Genomic DNA, 8,272 nt, shown 5'->3' with positions numbered 1-8,272 from the left:
GATGCCCAGAAGCTCTTGTCGGACATAAGAGACGGTAGCAGTAACATTATATAAAAATAAGTTATAAACAATGTGAAAAAACACACAAAATACCACTGTTGGATAGGAGCCTGTAAAACGGCAGCCATCCCCACTTTCGCCATTATAGTGTCCTAGGAGAAGATGAATGAATCTCTGAGGCCCCCAGCAAAGTCTCCTGTGTTAAATCAACACCGACAGTGTTAAATTTAACACTGGGCCAGTGCCTATAAGGGTCCAAACTTTTCAGTGTTAAATTAACACTGTGCTTATTAATGGTGACGCTGTTACACTTTGTCAGTGTTAGGGACCTAACACTTTTAGTGTTATGCAATAACACCTCATAAAGTATTTTTAACCATTACACAAAGAAGTCCATATCTCAGTTCACTTAGTGATTRAGGACATTACAATAATATTAGTCTTTAATGCCACATGCTCTGCCTTTACAAAGACTTCAGGACTGGCAGCGGACATGTTTTAACTTTGACTTACACTACATAACCATAGACCACTTATCTATGGTGGGGGTTGGAATGGTGTTGGTTCTGGCCTGGTCTTGGTGTTGGCGTTGTCTGGTCTGGTCTGGTCATTGATCTGCTCTGGTCCTGCAGGGGGAGGAAGGACAACCTCAGAGCGAGCAGACACACCTGGAAGCTCGTGAGCCGAAGGTCAATGGAGGCCCTCCCCAGTGGTCTGCTCGCTCCGAGCGTGGGTTGGTATCTTTAAAGGGCTTTATTCCTCCGTGCCCTGGTTGAGGTGGTGTTCTCTGCTTCTGGTCTGGTCTGGTGTCTCCTTCTGGTGAAACTGCTCCGGGTGGTTGGCGGTCAGCTGGTCCTTATCTGGTCAGTTGTGGCCTGAGGAAGGCAGATGGGGAGACAGAAAGCAGGGGAGGAGGCCTGCAGAATATGGTGTAATTGAAGACCACAATTCGGGCCGTTTCATGATGTGGGTGTTCTCTGATATCAGAAAACGGCCTTTGATACCAGCCATTGGTCACTTCCAGTGTTATGAGACACAGATTATTTGTTTACATAGTAGGTTAGGATAACTAATGTGGCAGGTTAGGATAAATAACGTGTCAGGTTAGGTGAATTAGCATGGCAGGTTAGATGAATTAGCGTGGCAGGTTAGGAGGCTGAGGTTAAGGTTAGGAAAAGGGTTCTAGTTTGGCTTAGCTACAATGCTACAGTTGCCAATAACTATTGTCCCCAATACGAAAGAAACATCCACGGACCAATGGCGAGTATCAATGTGTGTGACTTGATATCAAGAAATGGCTATATCAGAAAACGCCCCCTAATTTCTGTCTGCAATTACATCCTTCTCCGTCTGCAGGCCAGGGGGTAGAGGGAGTAAAGGCTTGCCATGGCAGGGCTTCTACTCGCCTCAAGGCCTGCAGTCTGTCGTCTCCTCAAGGGAACAAAACCAGCCGCAGTCAAGCCACTGTTACTAGCACTGTCCCCTAGCCTATCGAAATAAATGAAAAATAGAGACACAACTCCGAGGACTCCTCAGGGCAGGTGTGTGCGTAATGAAGCAAAACCAGAGTCTGACTTTTTATTCCCTTGCAACCTGCATTCAGATGTAGTAAAAGCTGAGTGACCTTAAACAAGCATCTGGCGAGATGGAAATAGTATATCATAGTATCTGTACAGCATTTGTCTCTACAGTAGGCTTATGTTAAAATGTCCACAGAAATGTTTTGTTCAGGTCAGTGATACAAACAGATGTCCTCCCTCATCTCATAAACAGAGATAAAGATACGTTAAAATACAAAAACATTATCTAAAAGACCAATGTATCAAAATATAATACTTTTGCCAAGTAATACACTTGATAAAAAGCAACATTGTGCTGCTCTGTTTTTCTGGATTTATAAAAGGCATTTGATTCAAAATTGTTGCAAGCTAGACTCAGAAACATTGGTCTCATTGAAGGGGCAGCAAATTGGTTTAGGAACTATCTTTCTGACAGAACACAATGTGTATATACTGACAATCACAAGTCTAGCTTTCTTGAGATGAATAGAGGTGTGCCCCAGGGTTCCATTTTAGCTCCTGTGTTGTTCTCAATTTGTATGAATGTTTTGGGAAATGGGATGCAACCAGCAAAGTTACATCTATATGCAGATGATACAGTCAAATATTAATGTGCTCCTTCTCTGGTTCAGGCTGTTGAAGAGCTCCAGACTGCTTTTCAGTCACTGCAGGCCTCCCTTTATGGTATCAAACTGGTCTTGAATGTACAAAAACTAAATTCATGACATTTCCTAGAGCTAGAACTCTGCCAGAGAACGTTAGCATTGTCACATCTGGTGGCTTATTCACTGAAAAAGTGTCATCCTACAAATACCTAGGTATTTGGTTGGACGACAAGTTGTCCTTTAAAGTTCATATGGATAATCTTGTGACAAAGCTTAAATTACATTTTATTTTCGTAATAAGGCTTGCTTCCCGCTTATGGCTAGAAAGAAGCTTGTTCAGGCCACTTTTCTCTCTGTAATTGATTATGGTGACTTGCTGTATATGCATGCAACCTCTTCTGTCTTACAGAGACTGGACTCTGTTTATCATGCATCCTTGCGCTTTATTACAAATGCCAAGTCACTCACCTACAATTGCACATTGTACCAAATGGTAGGCTGGACCTCACTTTATATGCGCAGAAAGATACATATGTGTGTTCATCTACAAAGCCCTTTTGGGTAAACTCCCTCTTTACCTCTGTAGTCTCCTTCACTACCAGCAGTTACCATACCCGGTCTGCTAGGTGGTTGCTACTTAAAGTCCCCAGGACATTCACAGTATTAGGCAAGACTGTCTTCTCTTCTTGTGCACCAGACGCATGGAATAGTCTACAATCCATGCTTCATCTGGATATGTTAGTGCCAAAATATTAATAGGAGACTGTTACAGAGGAGTGCAAATGCTTTTTTTATTCTGGATCATGTTGTTGTATTGTATCGTTGTATGTTTTAATTCTGTAATATATTGATTGTATCTGACTTCTTGGCCCGGTCTCCCTTGAAAAATAGACTCTGGGTCTCAATGGGCTTTTCCTGGTAAAATAAATAATAAAAATAATGTATTTAATTAAATATAAATATATTTGGTAGTAGAACCCTTAACGACAACACATWTTTTTAAATAAAAATGTTGGTAATTTAATAGACGCCATAGTGCCATCAGACTTCTGATACCAATGCAGGAAATKTGTGGTGATAGGGGGCCACAACATTGTAAACAGCTATAAAAAAAACTTGAATAGAAAACATTTATGCGTATTTCAAACACATGTAACACGTCCTCTCATAAAGTGGCAAACCATGAAATATAGGCAGAGAACATACAGAATTAAGGGGTCACTACTATCACCTGTCCTGTTGCATCACAATGGCACACGTGGGTTCAGTTATCACTGGCTTTTGTAACAAGGGTAATACAACAACAAGGTTATAGCATTGTATTGGATTCTGTGAGGGCTCAAAGATTCTGAGTTTGAGACAAAGGAATCTGGATCCAATCAGAGTTACTAACTTCAGTCTGCCCTGCTCTCTCACAGGAAGGCCAGGCTTAGGCCACTGCAGGGAAATCAAACCCATCCAGTTATAAATATCCCTGAACAATAGAAATAGCCAAGTTAAAGGTGAGTGGTTTGCCATTCTGCCTTCTACAGCAGGATTTATATGAGGTCAGAGGTTACACATGCACACAAACATAGGGTAAGCGCCGCACAATCCCCCCCCCCCACCCACACCCACACACACACACACTCTGTTTGTAGCCTGAAGTGGACTTGGAATGGGAGGTGGGGGTACTCTGTTTGCTGCGTAGCTATCTGCGTGTGGAATGTTGTATACGTGACAAGACGCAAGGCTTTGGAAGCGAGAATATCTCTCCTCCTCATCCTCCCCCACCAACACAGAAGAATGTGTTCAAATGGAGTAAATATAGAACACAAGTGTCTCAGCAAAAAAGTTCCTGACCAGCAYCCCACATGGACTGTACTGCACTCCAGCCAGCCAGGACATCCATTTATGCTTCTCTCTTGATTTATTCTGGCTGGGGCTGAATGAGCCAAGGTTCGAGTTGGCTTCGGACCAACGCATTGTATACCAGCATCCTTTATAGAAGCAGACTCTGTCTAAAAATACCTCAATATCTGAAAACAGCGTACATAATGGAGAAGAGGTAGAAGTGAACGGTTCAGGAGGGCTCTCTTTAGTAGGTGAAAGGCCATGAGCTTGATGTGGCGAAGCCTAAAGGTTGAATTATCTGCGCGCTACCGTATCCTCATCCTTTTCCTGGCTAGCACACCCACTATGCCCCCTTGGAGGAGTGTGTCATACTGGCCCAGTGCTTAACAATGTACCCCGACCCCCCTTCTATCCATGGACACTGGCCCAGTGCTTAACAATGTCCCCTGATCCCCTTTTTATCCATGGACACTGGCCCAGTGCTTAACAATGTCCCCCGATCCCCCTTCTATCCATGGACACCAGCCCACTGCTTAACAATGTCCCCTGATCCCCCTTTTTATCCATGGACACTGGCCCAGTGCTTAACAATGTCCCCTGATCCCCATTTTTATCCATGGACACTGGCCCAGTGCTTAACAATGTCCCCTGATCCCCCTTTTTATCCCAGGACACTGGCCCAGTGCTTAACAATGTCCCTGATCCCCCTTTTTATCCATGGACACTGGCCCATGTGCTTAACAATGTCCCCTGATCCCCCTTTTTATCCATGGACACTGGCCCAGTGCTTAACAATGTCCCCTGATCCCCCTTTTTACCATGGACACTGGCCCAGTGCTAACAATGTCCCCTGATCCCCCTTCTATCCATGGACACTGGCCCAGTGCTTAACAATGTCCCATGCATCCCCCTTTCTATCCATGGACACTGGCCCAGTGCTTACAATGTCCCTGATCCCCTTTTATCCATGGACACTGGCCCACTGCTTAACAATGTCCCCTGATCCCTCTTCTATCCATGGACACCGGCCCAGTGCTTAACAATGTCCCCTGACCCCCTTTCTATCCATGGACACTGGCCCAGTGCTTAAATGTCCCCTGATCCCCCTTCTATCCATGGACACTGGCCCAGTGCTTAAAACAATGTCCCCTGATCCCCCTTCTATCCATGGACACTGGCCCACTGCTTAACAATGTCCCCTGATCCCCCTTCTATCCATGGACACCGGCCCCAGTGCTTAACAATGTCCCCTGATCCCCCTTTCTATCCATGGACACTGGCCCAGTGCTTAACAATGTCCCTCTGATTTTTTGCCTTCGGGTTATTAGCTCACACATGTTGAAAACGCTCCAGCCACCTCTTGTACCTGTAAAAACAGAAAGGTGAAGCCTTGCTTGTCTTTACACAGCAACACTGGCATAAACAACATTGCCTCAATAAAATGTTTTTTTATTTTTTTTTATCTGCCACGTCTCTTAATTTCTTAAGAGGTGATAAAACATGTTTTTTTCCTTCTTTCGGTGCAGCTACTCTGAAGTCATAACGAGGACAATGTGACAGTCGTCCCTTAGCTCAGACAGCTCGGGTGAATGATTCGATTCTAATGAACCGTTATACAACAGCTGTACAGCGTGCCAGGGTCACATTTCATATGGCCTACATCACCCCTCTTTCCCTGCATGGAGACCGAGGAGAGTGTTGGCGAGGCACCATAGAGGAAAGGCTTGCAGCACAACACTATCACAGGCAAATCAAGCATCGAACGCTGGCACTCGTTCCACAATGACACCTCTATGACAGTTACCCCTGGAGATTGAGTGAGATGCAGCAAGACATTAAGCCAATGTGCGATCATATTGTTAACCGTAAGTCTTTGATGTTGAAAACCGATAGCAGACTTGCTATTTCAGTACATTTTTTATGACCCAATGGAGACAAATCCATCAGCAGCTGCAGATTGGAGACAAGAACACGGAGTCAAGACCCAAATATCTGGGAAATGTGACTCATTTGTGTGGCTTCTTGTACACAGCAAATTGGCCAGTGTTGATTTTTCATTGTAACATTTCTAGTGTTGATTTTTCAGTGTTATATTTCTAGTGTTGATTCAGGAGTTAAATTAACTCTGTTGGAGGGAAATTAACACTCAGTGGTGTCGTGTCTTTGGTATCATTAAAGTTGAAGACTGTTATTTTAGCAAATAAATTCTCTGTAATTATTATTACGTGATTAAACTAAACAAAAACWGTTTGGTTAACATGATAGATTCAGAGAGAAGAGAAGGGGGGTTTGGAAGGAAGACTAAGGAACATTGGTCTTTATCGGACCTGGGAAGATATTCTCACATAAATAGATATGCCACTTATGATCGCTCATTCGGAAAAGCAATGCATTGTATTTACGTGAAGCTGGTGATGTGAGGCTCTGATTTGCCCTGTTCTTTGTGGAATCTTCGGTCTGAGAGGTTCATCTCACTCTGGAGATTGGTCCACGTCGGTCAGTGTTCTCCTACTAGATTTGCGCATATGTTCAGCTGCAGTCTGATATATGCTAGTTTAGTATGCACTTCTTCTTTAGGTGATCAATAGTTCAGAGTTCATACCATTTCACGTGTGGCACAAGCTTTCACATTTCCTGGCCTGTATGGTTGAAATGAGAAATTAGCCCTTTTTAAACGTGAGGTCAAGTCTTCCTGTTATTTGGAACTTAGGTGACTTTGGGTCACGGGGACTTTTATAGAAATGTAGAAAGGGGTTGGTTCATCATTTCCAACCAATGCCTATTCACTTGGGCGTGGCTGCTGACTTAGCTACATTTAGCTACATTACATTTACAGGGAAGATGATTTTCTCATTTTAAAAGTTCACATCACATTAAATAATTTCGCAAATAGTTTAATCTTTACTCATTCATTTTATACAAGAATTAGATGCAAACCTCATAACTGAGGCACCTGTATAAACAGAGTTAGGGTAATGTGGCTGTATTGTCTTTCATGAGGTCACAAACATGAAACAAAACGGACCGGGTCGTAGCTGGCTTCTGCCACTGATCGTTTACACATTCTCCAAAATAGTAATTTTGTTTGTTCTCAAATTCTGGGATGAGTAGAATTGGGCGGAAGGATCCCTTTGTCTTACTGTGAAACTCTCTCTCCATACTGCATGGCCAGGGAGATTCTCTTTACGTAATTTATGATGTGGGGGTTAAGTTGCAAAACTGCCCCCCCCCCCCCCCCTCCTAACAGGCTGGGTTAGGCTAGGTGTCTATACTTCAACAGCAAAGTTAGATAAGACGGAAGTTAATGAAGTAGGGCCTTGTAAACAAAAAAGGAGTAATGTAGAGCTCTACACGGCTTTAGCGAAGTCCAGACAACCTTTTGATACAGGATGCAGGGATGAGTATCARAACTGTCGCCTGTAACAAAACGAAGGGCACTATTGCCCCGATGACAGCTTTGCACATTCTTAGCATTCTCTCAACCAGCTTAATGAGGTCGTCATCTGGAATGCATTTCAATTAACAGGTTTGCCTTGTTAAAATTTTATTTGTGGAATTTCTTTCCTTCTTAATGCATTTGAGCCAATCAATTGTGTTGTGACAAGGTAGGGGTGGTATACAGAAGATAGCTCTATTTTGTAAAAGACCAAGTCCATGTTATGGCAAGAACAGCTCAAATAAGCAAAGAGAAACAGCAGTTCGTAATTACTATAAGACATGAAGGTCAGTCATGATGAAACTGGCTCTAATGAGGACCGCCACAGGAAAGGAAGACCCAGAGWTACCTCTGCTGCAGAGGAGAAGTTCATTAAAGTTACCAGCCTCAGAAATTGCAGCCCAAATAAATGCTGGGATGCAGGATCGATAACCGTGGCATCCACCAGCTCCTCATGAAGCGTCCTTGCTCCTTTATTCTCCAAAGGGGGGGGGGGGTCGAGATAGAATGGGAAGAGCGGGTGAGATGGGAGGGTAGTGATGCCTTCACTAGGGAGGGGTCTCTGCAGGGCAACCCTGGCCAGTCAATGGCAACACGGTGGCACAACGACCAGGCTCAGGAGTAGTAAAGGAAAAGGTCTTAGAGTGTAAACTATCCAGGATACACTGCAATGTCTCAATTTGCTTACTCTGGACCTCCAGCTCAGAAATACARTACATTCTCAATAAACGGACAGTTTCCACATTGGAAATTTGGCCGGACAATAGTATCCCGGAAATGTGCTAAATAGGTGTAGCTCCTACATGGGATGAAACGTTCACCGTAGTCTCTGAAGGTGG

This window comes from Salvelinus sp. IW2-2015, linkage group LG13, assembly GCF_002910315.2.
Source record: "Salvelinus sp. IW2-2015 linkage group LG13, ASM291031v2, whole genome shotgun sequence".
In the NCBI taxonomy this organism is placed as follows: domain Eukaryota; kingdom Metazoa; phylum Chordata; class Actinopteri; order Salmoniformes; family Salmonidae; genus Salvelinus; species Salvelinus sp. IW2-2015.
This window is presented reverse-complemented; position numbering follows the sequence as displayed.